Source organism: Argiope bruennichi, chromosome 6 (assembly GCF_947563725.1).
Source record: "Argiope bruennichi chromosome 6, qqArgBrue1.1, whole genome shotgun sequence".
NCBI lineage: Eukaryota > Metazoa > Arthropoda > Arachnida > Araneae > Araneidae > Argiope > Argiope bruennichi.
In genome coordinates, this window is record NC_079156.1 from 37,187,938 (window position 1) to 37,202,935 (window position 14,998).

Genomic DNA, 14,998 nt, shown 5'->3' on the forward strand with positions numbered 1-14,998 from the left:
GGCAGTATCTTTGTCTTTGTCCACAGTATCAGAAACTTCTTTTAGCTATAAGCATTTGATTCAAATTTCGTTCTCATTTATTTCGAAGAGATTCGTTATCATTTTAACATACTTACATTTCATTTAATGGTAAATGTTTTTTCCCTTTAAAAAATTTCATTTTTGATCTGTAAAACACCTTTCTGCAAGAAACCTCTCGTTGAGCATCCAATGAACCACCGAGGATGAGCTGGGCTGTTATAGATTCAATTCCTAAAAACTGAGTCCCAATGTTCAGAAATTTTGGAAGCCCTTCCCTAAACGACTTGCTTCATCCAAATATTCCTTAGCCATTTACAGCTTAGAATAAGCGTGAGCTTACAGGTATGGGATATAAATAGAATTAAAGTAAAATTTGAGCAAAAATCAAAATAATAAGAGAATGAATTTAATTTATTATATTTATAATAATTTATCTCTGCCCCAACCCCAAGGATGTTCCTAGATGTCTATTGGCATCTAGGAACACGTTCTCCTTTTATCTTTATAATCTCTCTATAAACGATAAAATCTCCTTTATATCAGAAATTGACATTTATTAATGACGCAATTGTAAATATTTTGCAAATAATTTAAATATATGGCATTCATTAGAATACAATTTTTTTTAGAAAATAGTGTTCAAATGTTCAATTTCGACTTTTACTTTCTACATACAAAGTACGCAAAGAAAAAATGTTATTATCGTCAAATAATCCACCTCAATATTTTGACGAGTCTTTTACAGTTCAGACGTTTTTGAATCCGAAAAACATGTTTTTGGAATTATGTTTGTCAGCCTCTGAACACGATAGTTCAAAAATGCCTTAAGATTTATAGATGATATTTGGTATGTTATCTTTACATGAAATTACAAATGTCTATCAAAATTTAGAAAATCCAGACAGGAAGTGTTTCTCTGTCTCTTCGAATAACTGCACGATAACTACAAAACTTAGATCTAAATGGATAAGATTTATTCAGCTAATTTCACTTATATCAAATTTTGAATTAAATCCTTCAAAAGACTAACCATCTGTCCTTCTGTACAACTTGCAAGCACGCAAACATGATAACTCAAAAATGAAATGACTTAGATCAGACAACTTCAGATTAAGTAATCTAATCTTCAGAAACCGAAACTAAAAAACGAGATAAATGAAATTTGGTTAAGTATCAAATTTTGGATTCCATCGATTAACGAGAAGTTTTTAAAATGCATTCTCGTTATTTTTTCTCTATACTATAAAGTACAAAACTCTCATATTTGGGGTTTTGAAAATAAAAATCAGAGCACTCATGACATTTGCTGCTTTACTGGGGAAGGGGAAATTATATCGTTATTTGGGAGGATGTGAGAAAATTTTAGAAAAAATTATCCTTCCGGGTTTTTAAAAAAATTTTATTTATTTATTTTATTAATATTGTTACATTTTGACGCTTTATGCATTATGTTTGCAAAGAAAATAATTTAAGATACTTTCCATAGAATTTGAAAATTTTTGGTTGCATATAAAAGCAAACTATTAATTCTTAGATACGACCGACATCCATGCCTAAATCTGATTCTGTCTTCCTGGATTACCTTTGAGATTACACTTTATCACTCAGAAATGAAAGAGCTGTTCTTATTTGCTAAAATTGAGCTGAAGTCGCGTATAACCCGACAGATTTACTCCGAGTTAAGTAATCCAAGACATTCTTCGTCGATCGTTAAGTACAATAGCCACGGTTTCGTTTTACGGAAGGGCCTTTAAATTAGAACCTCGGTAGGGTTTCTCCGCGGCTGGTGGTGTACGTAGCTGTCGCGAGAGGGCGCATTGACCCCTTTGGCTTGGGGCCAAATGGAAGGTAGAGAAAAAGGGTCGATCGATGGGGGTCGGCCCGCTTATCGGGTCGCGACGAGGGTGGGAATCGATACCCCCGATTCCCCTAATGGGATGTTGACGACTCGGGACAAGTGAGTTGTGAGCAAGAAGCTTGTTTTTGGGGCGGACCCGGCAGGTCAATGGTGACTGCAAGGGCTCCGGTTATGGATATTAAAAGTTTCTTTCGTATCGGTTAGAGCAGTTAATAGTTGGATTTCTACTTTCAGTAAATATTCGACATCGAAGTTATGATGAATCCTCTCGTCCTAAACGATACCGATTCCGAAAAACTTTTAGTTAACTTACTTACTGTTTGTTTTTTATATATATATGTTGCAAAAAAGGGTCTAGATTTATGAAATGTATCAAATTTCATTGCATAGCAGTTAGGCTTTTACATTCTCCTAAATGTATAATATTGAGGTTGTAATGGATCTCCTAAAAGAAATCGTGTCCCCAAACTTACTCATAGAGATGTCTGAGCATTTTTTTTTTTTTTTTTTACATGTATGAGAGCAAGTTAATACTGCAAAGAAACGAGCTAGATTTATGAAATTTCGCCCAAATCATTGAAATGTATCAAATTTTATTGCATAGCAATTAGACTTTTACATTCTGCCAAATGTTTGATGGATCTCCTAACTGAAATCGAGTCTGCAAACTCACTCTCGGGGAAGTCTGAGCATTTATTTGTTTTTTGATATAAATGAGAACACGTTAATACAGCAACAAAAAAAACGAGCTAGATTTATGAAATTTTTCTAAAACCAGATGGCACTGATTGGTTGGACTTCTACTTTCTCTTAAATAAATGACCTCGAAGTTTTGATGTATTACTTAATTGAAATCGAGTTCGTAAATTAACTGTTAGAGATCTCTGAGCATCTGCTTATTTTTCTATATGTGTGCATGCATGTTAATACTGCAAAGGAGCGAACTAAGTTTATGAAATTTTGATCAACTTACTGACCTTATTAAGTTTAAATGCATATCTATTATTGGCTGAAATTCCTACTTTCTCGACCTCGAGATTTTGATGAGTCTTTAAATTGAAACCAAATCCGTGAACTCACTTTTAGAGATGCCTGAGCATCTGCTTGTTTCTCTATGCGTGCACGTTAATACTGCAGAGAAGCGAGCTAGATTTATGAAATTTCGCCCATATAATTGATTTGTATCAAATTCAATTGTATGACCGTTTTTGGTGGAACTTCTAGTTTCTCGATCTCGAGATTATGAGGAGTCTTCTAAATGAAATCGAATCTGTGAACACATCTTTACAGACGTCTGAGCATTTGTTTGTTTTTCTGTGTGTATGTGTATACATAAATACAGCAAAGAAATGAGCTAGATTTATGAAATTTAGTATGATTGTACTTTTATTTAATCATAACCTTTGAAGTGAGACTGTAAGCACTTCCTTTGGTTTTGTTTTATCTTTTAAATTAAACTGTGTTATTTTTTTAATTATAATTTCTTCGTGGTAATATTATTAGAAGATATTCAATTTATATAACTCTTGTTTTCATTCACATTGTGATTATTTTAGCCAATTAGATTATCACCTTATTAAGAAAATTCCATATAAAATTAAATAATAAATAATTTTTCTTCACTAATTTTGTAAATTGTTGAACATAAATATAAGTTATTAGAAAATGGTGTTGTTATTCAAAACTTGTCCCTTTCCTCTTCAATAGATCACGATACTTTTTACCATACATTCTTTTCTATTATATCTTTCTGATCATCTTTTTGTAACGGTCATTTCTAAACAGCTAATTCCCTTGTTGTAAAAGACATATTAAAATAAATTTCGATACATGAGTTATGTCAATGAGCGAGCTGTGGCTTAGTTTAAATGGCTGGCTTTTAATTTTATTTAGCAAAGTAAATTTTTTAAAGTGTGTAGTCCTTTCTCAACATCAAGGCAAGGGCAATTGACATGACGAAAAACGGGTTTGAAGATATATTATACACATAAACTGATGTACTAGTAACAGGCTCTGAACATTCTTTCGTTTTTTTGCTTTATCCCTTATGGGTAACGAAAACGAAAAAGAATTGACATTCAAGTCTCAATTGGGTTTTGTATATCCCGAAATTTGATCTCCATCAACATAGTGGCATTATTTGTATGATTTTATAATCGGGCTATCTTATTTGGAAATACGCCAGTTGCTGCCTTTATTAAGCGAGTGGGATTGGTCTCCACAAAACTTTCTCGCATACTCTATAATTAATTTTACATATCAGAGAATGCATTCCATGGCATTTGTGTACAATAGTTATGAAATATTTACTTTTGGCGTGAATTTAGCATTTTTACTGAATCTATCGTTGGCGTAATTAATTGGCGAGTTATTTGGCAATTAAACCTTGCCATGCATTAATAGTATCCGAAACTCCAATATGTGCTTTAAATGCATTTTTCCCAGCCGATTGTAACAAAAATTTGATACAAAATTGCGTTTGTTGTCATAAAATCTCATACCAAATTTGATATATTTAAGTCAGTGCATATTTTAACGATCGCGTTTTCATGTTTCTGAAAACACGATCAACGGGTAGTCAACCCATAGTTATATTTGACTCACATTTTAGCAGGTGTCTGTACTATAAATATTAAATTTGTGTATCGAATTTTATCTATATAGCTTTTTGTTTTGTAATTGTCGTGATAAATTATATTAGAACAGCCGAACTTAATAGAAATCTGCCAATTTATTGTAAAGACCATATACCAAATTTTAATCTGATAGCTCAAAGTCTTTTTGAGTTATCTTTTGTCACAGACAGATGGATATTTTCCAAAAATATGTTTTTTGAACTCAGGATGAATGATCTAAAAAGTGGAGATTCGTCAAAATCTCCAGTTCGAATTTTTTGAAGATTATTCTACTTGTTCTATGCTCCGTGTACGAGAAAGTAAAAATTAATTTTTTAAATTTATTAATTTAGTTTTTATTCATGAAATTTGACCCAAATAAGCGGTTGTCTCAATTAACCAAAGATCCTCATAAGAGAATTTGATTTCAAATGAAAATCGCATTTTAAGTGTATATAAGGCTTTTAAATCTATACAAGGTATCCCACTTACAATTTTAAACCATCTTAATATGAATAAAAATCCTTATAATTATGAATGTTGATATGTATGCATGTTCCGCATCTCCTCTTAAACAATAAAACCTAATTTAAAAAAGGAATTATATCCCCTTGTCCGAAGGCATACGGATTTAATTGAATGATCTGGGCCTGCTTTCAATTATTGAGTCGGCAAACTATAGTTAATTCTATGGGACATCATTAGTCACCGCACGACTTTCTTGCTGCAACACATGGTATCAATTTGGAGGTACTTCCCGTCATCGGTGAGAGATAATTCAACCCCACATCATTGCAATGCCAACTAAGTTACGAAAGCCAACTCTCATGTCAGACGTTTCTCATGTTCATATAAAAGATACCCTCTGGTGGGAGTGTGTGAATTATAAATCTCATATTCAAGATTCCTTTTGCCATCTATTTCTGTTTTATGTGAATGCATTGAACTGACAATGATTTTTTGTCCAATACCGTATTACAAATAAACAAACTTTATTATTCAATCTAATTATTGTTCAATCAAATGAATCAATTCTGTTATTCAATCAAATTAATTGCATAAATGTTACAATATACAATTTGTTTTTGTTTATTTATTTATTATCAAGTGAGAACAAATTGTTGTTTTCATTTGGGGTTTTTGAAGCCTCAAAAAGTACGGCAGAAAATAAAGGGCAGTGTATCGTAAGAAGCTATCGCCGAAGAAACACAAAGAAGAAAATGGGAATCAACGCGAAACCGCGAATGAAGGTATCGAAAATTATATATAATTTCCAATTTTTCCAGATGGCAAAAAAAATTTTAGTGCTAGAGCGATTTGAGTATTGAACAATACAACAGTCACGTGATCATTATAAGACAGTTTAAACCGGATTTTCGCAAATAAACAAATAAATAAAATAAAATAAAAATTTTAAAAATCTAACTTTAAGGAAAAAGTTTTGAAGCTCCAACTATTTGGAGATGGGGGGGGGCATCGTTTTCTAAATATCGACGCATGCGTAATCTGATAGTCACGTGATTGTTTGAAGACGGTTTAAACTGGCTTTTCACAAAAAAAAAAATTCTGGTCTCGAGAAAAAAAATTTTAGAACTCGATTGATTTTCAGATATTCAAAAACCATCGCTTTTCTAAATGTTGGTGATTGCAAAATATGAGTCATGTGAGACCATGATGCTGTTTACCTGTCGAATTAATATCACGTGCCATAAAAAATAACAAAGTTTTCAAGTAATAATTGCAGTCTCAATAATTCTGGAATAATTCTCTAATAAATTGCAGTCTGGATCAAAAATAAAGTTTTTCGGAGAAAATATTCATTATATTCATACTACAAACCTCGTTAGTCTTTGAACAAATCCTTCTCGAAGGTATTAATATTTCATATGACAATAATTTTTCGTCCATTTCATAAAATCAATATGGTTCCCTTAATATATCTATTCTTTCCCATTTCATTACGATTTTATTGAGAACAGAATGTTAATTCACAGCATCAGTGTGAAACATTTTTTCTAATAATCCATTCTGAAATATATAGGGTAGCGGTGGGCTGGTGGTAAAGTTTCGGCTTGGGAACTGGAGGGTTTCAGGTTCGTGACCCGATTCCACCGAAGAACCGCCGTGTATGCGGGTCTGGTGCACGCTAAATCCGTCTGGGCCGAACGCCCTCTCACTGGTGTGGAGGTGGGGGTTACCTGCTCATGTCAACTGACCATGGTTTCAAAATTACGAGGTCCGTTCCTAGATAGCCCTATTGTTGCCTAAAAACAGGATGTTAATATAACTAAACTAAACACTCCTGAAATATATAAATTATTTAATATATATTGGGACTTAATATTTTAAAAGGAATGAAATGAGGCAATATTGAAACCTGTGTGCAGAAACTGTAGGCAAAAAAAAAAAAAAAAAAAGTTGGAGGAGTTAAAAAAAATAGAGATTGCTGAATATTTTTCCTGTACTTGAACAATGTCGACTCGCTCCCATAACAATATCCTATTCTGCAAAAAAGAAAGAAAAAAAAAGAAGTCTTGTGATAGTTATTTCTTTCAATACAAACTTATTTTGGTCTGGAGTAGCTGACTCAGTTTAATAATACGAATCCTTTGGGGAATGCAGCCTGTCACCGTATCGATAGCCTCGCAGACAGCTCTGATTACGTAAATGCTTTTCGGATTCGGAATCTGTCGAAGCAACTCGTGCTCTTGTCACCACTGATGATAGCAACATTCCGTAATCGGGCGGCGTTGGAATGAGATTGAATCTCGGAAAAACTATTTCATTAAAGGTTAACAATCTTCAACTCACTTATTGGGAAAAGATTGTTCTTATTAGTGATAAGTAAAGCGACTCGTTGCTGAACTTATCACTGACCTTTGTACTCTTCTCTCAAGCGCCTTTCTAGACGATACATCATTTTGACCTTTTATTTATTATTTATTTCAATTTCAATTATTAAAAATACCTACAGAGTGGTAAAAATACGTATATTAACTTTTCAGTAAAACTCAAATTAAAATAATTGTATGTATGTAATGATATTTTAAACTCTGATTTCAATTCTAATTAATTTCCAAGATTTTATCTTAATTTAGCCCATAGTAACTTTATTCTAAAAATATTCTCTTATTTCGTGATCCATTTCTACTTTCTCTACTTAATTAATTCAAGAGAAGCTTTGTAAAATTGCTGCATCGACTAAACGCCGACACATTCTCACGCTCCGCGTGAAGGGGTACAAAAATGTCCAATAATCACATTCTTTTTTAAAGATCCCTGTGTTTCCTTACTTGTGATTGACATGCGTCAGAAATCCCTATCAGAATCTTAATAATATATTAGTACTGTAAAAAGAAAAAAATATATTTTCCCTATCCATATCTCATGTTATATAAGACGAGGGATAATTTATTTCCCCCCTCTTTCCAACTTCTGCTTTTGTGCCCCGCTGTCGCGGACGTGGCTTGTCCGCGCCTGCTTGTAAATAATGCCTGCGTCTCCAGGATGAAATAAAACAATGTCACGAAATCAAAAGTATCTTCACTGTCTTTAAACTGCATTCTGCTTCAACTAAAATAATGCTTACATGTATTTATTCTTTGGGGTAATAAACAAATACATGTATTAAGTCAATAATTATGCATCGAATTACTTTTCCCAGGGCAAAGGATTAAAAATAATGCTAAAAGAGAGGGGAAAAATTTATAACAAGCAAGCCTGAGTAGTCTTCCTGAAGTTTTCTCATATATTTACAGATATAAGCCTATCTTCCCTATGCATAAAAAGGGATTTCAGCAAGTTCATGAACAGTATAAGTGCTCAGATTTTTATTTTCAGAGCCCAGTATATGAGTATTTTGTACTTCACAGTGTAGTGAAGGTAGTCGATTGCATGTTTGAAACCTCTCTTTCGAATTATTCAAACCAAAATTTGACAACGAATTACAATTTTAATAGCAAGAACTGATACCAAAATTTCATTTATTTTGATCATCGTCTTCCCGAATGATCGCGTTCAAATGCATTCAGATGTTCAGAGAAATAGAAAATCAATCCTTTCACGGATTTCGTTCAAAATTGGATACATATCTGCACTTTAGATACAAAACCTATGCACCAAAATTTATTCATCCGGGTCTTTATGTTTTGTATTCATCATGTCCATCTGACTCCGAACAAAGAAGTAGATGAACTTCCTCTGAATACATTTCATTCGAAATTTGAGAGAATTCTACAAATTTAGTATAAAGACAATATCTAAAATTTCATCTATCTAGCTCAAAGTTATTGTATTCTCATATGGACGAACACAGTGCTAAAACTTTTTTTTAACTTAGGGCGGTCTGAAACATGGAAATATTTCAAAATCTTGAATTATAATATTTTGACGATAATACGAATTGTTTGAAGATATATTACTTTCTCTTTGTATTCTTCGCACACAGTAAAAACCAATAACTAGCAATTTCTTTAAAAAAAAAAAAAGAAGTTTTTTTAAATTTATTACAGGTGGAAACAAACCAGTTTTATCGGGCTTGCAAAACGGATACATACACAAAAGTGGTTGCTCTTAACAGCAAGTTGAATCTGCCAAAGGCCCTCTTTTTCCATTGAATATAGAAACATATCTTAAAGTAAATCCTAACACAAGATTGGTGCCGCTCAAATACTCAGAACATAAATCAAAAATATTGTAGTGTTTAATGTTAGTTTTTACAATCTTTTGTTTCTGTTAAAAGTGAGGAAATTAATACACCCAACTTCCTTTTTTCTCTTTGTGAATTTTACTGATGAATTAATTAAATTTATTACTTATTCGTTAAATAAATAAGTTATATTTTCTTCTATCTACAAAGAAATTTTCTTTAATATTTTGGTTATAAAGAAACTTATGAGAATTTTTAGTTTGAAATACAATGGTTTATAATATTAATGTAGGTTTTATAACAGGTTTCTCAAACTATCGAATATTGATAAGATATTAAATAATAAAGTTTCAATATTAAAAACTTGAATTTTTTAAGGGTATAATTAGTTCATAAAAGATTTAAATGAATGTAATATTTAAACATTTTGTTGCAATTTTTATTATTCAGGAGTATATTTTGCCCTCTCCACTATAAATCGGCCGTTATGGCTGCAACCATATTCGCCATATGCGGAAATAATTTCCGTCACAGGGACTAACCATTTTATCAAGAGTTGCCAAATGTGTCAGACATACTATAAAGTAAAAAATATGCGTCTCGAGTTATTTTTTGAAATATAAGTAGAATTTCAATAAATTCAAATGTCAAGATTTTGTTTATTTTTTTCAGTGGCAACCCAAAAATATTGCTTCATTTTATGGCTATTAAAATGACATATATAATAACCAGCCACCTTTGGCTCCCATTTGTACATCTAGATTAAATTTTTAGACTGTTAAATTATTAATATAGGATGCATTTCTTTAAAAAAAACATTTCACCTAGTTATTTAATATGAATAAAACGTAATTCAGGATGAGTAGCTTCCGGCATGGTCGTCGGTTCTCGACTCTTACTGGTATACGAAAAGATGGAAGTTTTATCTCCTTTACCTGAATGGCCTCTTTGGTGACGTGGCAAAACATTTCCAGAACGCATCTGATAACATTTTTCAGTTGCATTAATTTACTAAACGAAGCTTTTGTTTCAGTACAGTTGTAAAAATGTTTAATGAATGAATCAGTCTGACTGAAATTCGTATCATGTTTTGTTTATATTTGACGTTGCCATTGAAAATTAGTAATAAGTTCGATTTCTGTGCCACATACATTAAAGTTCTGTAGAGAGATATTTGTCATAATTTGATATATAAAAACATTTTCATGGGGAAATCATAAACATTAAAATTATACATTAGAGATTTAATTGAAAATAATGCCGGTTTTACACTCGGCCAGTTATAAGACTTCAAGTAGGCAGCACATGCGTAAAAAGGGTCTGCTTTATGTTTGCCACAATTTATAAGATAGATATAACAATCCATGCTTGGCTTTAAACTGCCGTTTTAGCGTTTCCTGTATTTTTCTTTTTCACTGCGTATGATATTAAAATGATGTATATTTACACAAATAATCAAAGTAAAATAAGAAAAAAAGTCAACATACCGAAATTTCAAAAACTATAGAAAAAAAATGCAAACAAAATGAAAAAAAAAAAAAAAAAAAAAAAAAAAAACGACCTCGTATCAGAGAGAGCAGAGCAAAAAATGTCTGAATTAATCTATGATAAGTGATCAATTTTTTCACGCCAAAAAAAAACCCTGCTAAATTTTATAAACGCAGTATAAGAAAAATACAATACAACGGCATGGTGCTGTCCCGTCTGGACAATTACTTGCCATTAACAGAACAGAATTTTTCAGCCTTTCTACGCATGAATTGCCTACTTGCCGTCTTATAACTGGCCGAGTATAAACTCTGTATAAATAGAATTCATTTTTCAATGAACCAGCTAGTTGCCAACGATGGTTAGTGTTTAAATTGTATTTATTTAGAATCTATTATAAAGAAACTCCTAATTTAGCATAATCTTAATTGGAAATGTGTTTGCTTTTATTTCAATCTGCGAATTCTATCCAACAGATTCAAATCAATAAAATCTGACCAATCATAGTAAGCTGAATGACTTATACACTGATTGAGGCAAGTAACGACAAACTTGCAAGAACCGATTGAATACTGGAAGGAAATATTGAAAAAAATTAATTTATATCGCAGCAATCAATAGAAAAGGTTTTGCTTTCCGCCATTTATTACCGGCAACTCTCCCATCTTAATGGACTCGTCAGACACACTCAAAATTACTTCCGCGGAAGTAATTTCGAGTGGTATTTGTTAAGCTAAACCGTAATTCACTCTGACGTTGATGGGTGCTGCATCTGGAGAGTATAGAAAGCGCCCAATTTCTCAGCCAGTGCGTGCCCGGACACCTCGGGGCATCGATCGCGAAAATGGACCTTCAAAACTTGTAAATTATTGGGGAAATATTTAAGAGATCAGGAACATTCCTTTTCTTTTTTTTAAAGGAATTTTTATTCATTTTTTTTTATTTTTGTGGTTGCTAATGAAAGTTTCTCAACTTGGAGGATAATTTATGAGGTATAATCTGTAGCGAATGTAGGATTAGGCAGCTAGCTGCCTAGGGCCAATGGGCAGAGGAGGTGCCGCTGGAAGGCAAATTAAAAATGTTATTAGTCTAATTGCCAAATAAATAATCTGGTGGAAAAAATACAAATTCTATAAATTATAAAATATTAACATTGCATTATATGTTAATGTTGAATTGTTCAAGTTAATATTAAATATACTTTAGTATAATTAATGAATCATGTATTTCTATTATATATTAGAATATTAATTATTAATTTAACTGGATATTTATTGAATGTTAAATCAACTGCATATAAATTAACCTCTAGAGCAATCTTGTAAAATTGTGATTTTTTTTTATGTTATATTTGTCTGAAGTTTATTATTTAATTACAATCAGTCATAATAATAAATAACGTTTATTTGTCAGTTAGGAAATTTTTAAATAATAATTATGATTAATTATCCAATAATTTTACTACTTTAACTCTTTTTTAATGATATGGGTATTAAATGAATGAATATAAGTATTTTCCTAAATTTCAAAAATAAAAAAATTAACTAAAATATATCTTTTATATATTGATTAGGTAAGAAATGTTCTAAAATATGAGTCTAAATTAACCAATTATTATAAGTGGGACCTTAGAATACGTATTGCTTAGGACCATAAAATTTCTAAATCCATTACTCCAATTCTAACTTATGAAAATAAGAGTTGCAGTACCTATTTTTCCCCTTGAGCAGAGAGCGCCCCCTTGTGGTGTTTTACAGAGGACAAGCGGTTGAACGGGAGACCTGCACCCTGAGGTCGATTTTTTCCCTATGCGCAACCCTTGCGCTAACGCCGAAGGCTTTCAGTTGGAAACGGTGGAATCCCTCCACCATACTGTTTTCTTTAACCTAATTGTCTGTGTTTGTAAATTTTATAGTGTAGCTGTGTTTGTGTAGACTAAAAATATTAGATTTAAAACCGGATAGTTCATTAGAAAATCACAACACACTCACTATAGAGTATAGATCTTGTATATGTAGGTTTTTTTTTTACCTCTTTGTTAGATGTTAATACATGAGCTGTACCACTGTAGCATTATAATTCTGTTCCCTTTGAATAACAAATCTTTTGGCTTAATAATCTCTTCATCGGATGTATCTCTTCTTACTTGCCCGCATACGTAGTATAGAGCAAGCATAGTAAATGCAAAAAATTCGAACTCGAGATTTTTACGAATCTCCGTGTTTTAGACCTCTCTGCGTTTCGAATTTGGAATATATCTGTCTCTCTATCTGTGACAAAAATAATTCAAAAACACTTTGAGCTAGAAGGATGAAATTTGGAATGCTATCTTTACGCATCAAATTTGCAGATTTCTATCAGATTAATTCCCCCCTCCCCCAAATAGTCGTATTTTTCTATTATGGCATCTCAAATTTGGCAAACATAAATAGTATAAATAATAAAATACAGAGAAATATTCTGCTTTTATATAGTGTTGTTTTATAACGTAAATTGTTTTAAAGTTTCTGTAAATAACTGTAATATGTACCCATCTAAATGAGCTATTATCTTGTTAGCAGTATCTCGAATATGATTGTCTCATTTCATAATTGCTACTGTCTTGGTTTTCGAACACTCAAATTTAAAAAAAAAAAAAAAAAATCTTTTAAGTAAGAATGGAACAAACTGTGATCTGTTAACAAAAAAATGCATTATTAATTATAAAATTTTAAAAATCCGAAAGAAAATAATGAAAATAACTTCCAAAAGTCCCGTGAAGAGAGAATATCTAGAATTACGACATGGAACCGCGATCTCGTAAAATACTTACAACTGGAAATTTTTCCATTTGTTTTTTATCAAGCCCTTTGTTGCAGTTAAAAGAACTATTTTATTTTATTTTTCTGAATGGTATTGCTGATATCAATTTTTCAGCATATTATTTGCTTTCATAAACACTTCCAGTTCTGTTTGGTTTTAATAACTAAGCGCATTTCCTTTGCAAATGAACTCCTAAAATGCAGGCTTAAGTAATGAAAGTTGTAGAACTCAGCTCATTGATCTTTGCTACAATCTAGCATAAAAAATGTAAATGAAATGTTTACGATCCCATAAGTAATTTTTAATCTTTCTTAATATTTCATATATAAAAAACAAATTTGTCTTTGTTACTATACCCCAAAATATAAAATGGAATTTCACATCAATAGGAGTATTTTTAAACTTCTTCTCGTGTTATAAAGGGTATTGGGAAATTCTATATACTGATAATCACAAAATAGTATTGATTGTTTTTAGTGCAATATGAAACATTTTTATTTTGTAGATATGTGAAGTTATTTATGATTAATTTATACTGTTCTTAAATCTCTACTCAGTTATAATAAGATTCAAAATAAAAAAGATTCTTTCACACAAAAACAATTTGTTAACTGGATTTTCGAAGTTATTTCTATGAAATTTTAGCTTGAATTGGTTTTCTGATTTCTTAACTCTTTATGACCACAGTACAATAACAATTGAATTTGTTTTTTTATGAAGCTCTTTGCAATTATTGATTTTTATTGTATTTATTTCAAAGTAATTATAATTTCTCTAGGAAAACTATATTATGTTGCACTGAAAAACTTTCATCATTTTTTGATACATCAATAATACTTTGATTTATAATGAAGAAGAAAATCAGGCCACAGACTTTCATTGATATTAATATCTGTTTGATATTGATATCTGTAATTGATATCTGTTTTCACAAAGTAAACTTCTAGCTAATTAAAGGAAAGAAATTTAATTTATAGTATTAAATGACATTAAATCGAAAAGCTGAATTTTATTCTAGAAATATGAGAAAATATTTATTAAAAATAATTTCTAGACAGCCCATTTTGTAGAAAATAACAAGCGAATAAGTCTGGATTTTGAGGTTTGTTTCAAATAAAGTAGTTTCAAAACAATTTTAAATATTTTCATATTTATTGAACTGTGAATTGAATATGCATAGCTTATTAGCAAGAAAGCGGCTTATCACTCTTTTTTTTTCTTTTCTTTAACCGCAACTAAGTTAATTAAATTTTTCATTCTTAGACTGGCATCAGAAAAAGCAATTAATTTTAATTAGATGTATTTTTACAGCGTTTAATGATATTGTATAATTAAAAGAGCTTTTTATTCTTTTGTCAGATAAATAAATCTACTGAAACCGCTGTCATTTGTTTAAGTTTTCATGAAAAAGACGCATAGGAACATATTTCTAAGACTACAATTATTTTCTCTCGTAATTATTTCAAACAAAATATTTTTTTTTCTTTTTGAAGAATTCAACGATACCTCGGTGATAATTTCTGTATTGAAATAAAGGAATTCTTGAAAAGAATTTATAAGTATTAC

General features: G+C 31.1%; 1 protein-coding gene across 9 annotated transcripts in view; it reads left to right on the plus strand.

Annotated features, from left to right (window-relative positions):
* Window positions 1-14,998, plus strand: part of LOC129971156 (coiled-coil domain-containing protein AGAP005037-like) — a 383,974-nt gene that overhangs the window by 238,204 nt on the left and 130,772 nt on the right. The gene's annotated exons all lie outside the window — the stretch shown is intronic.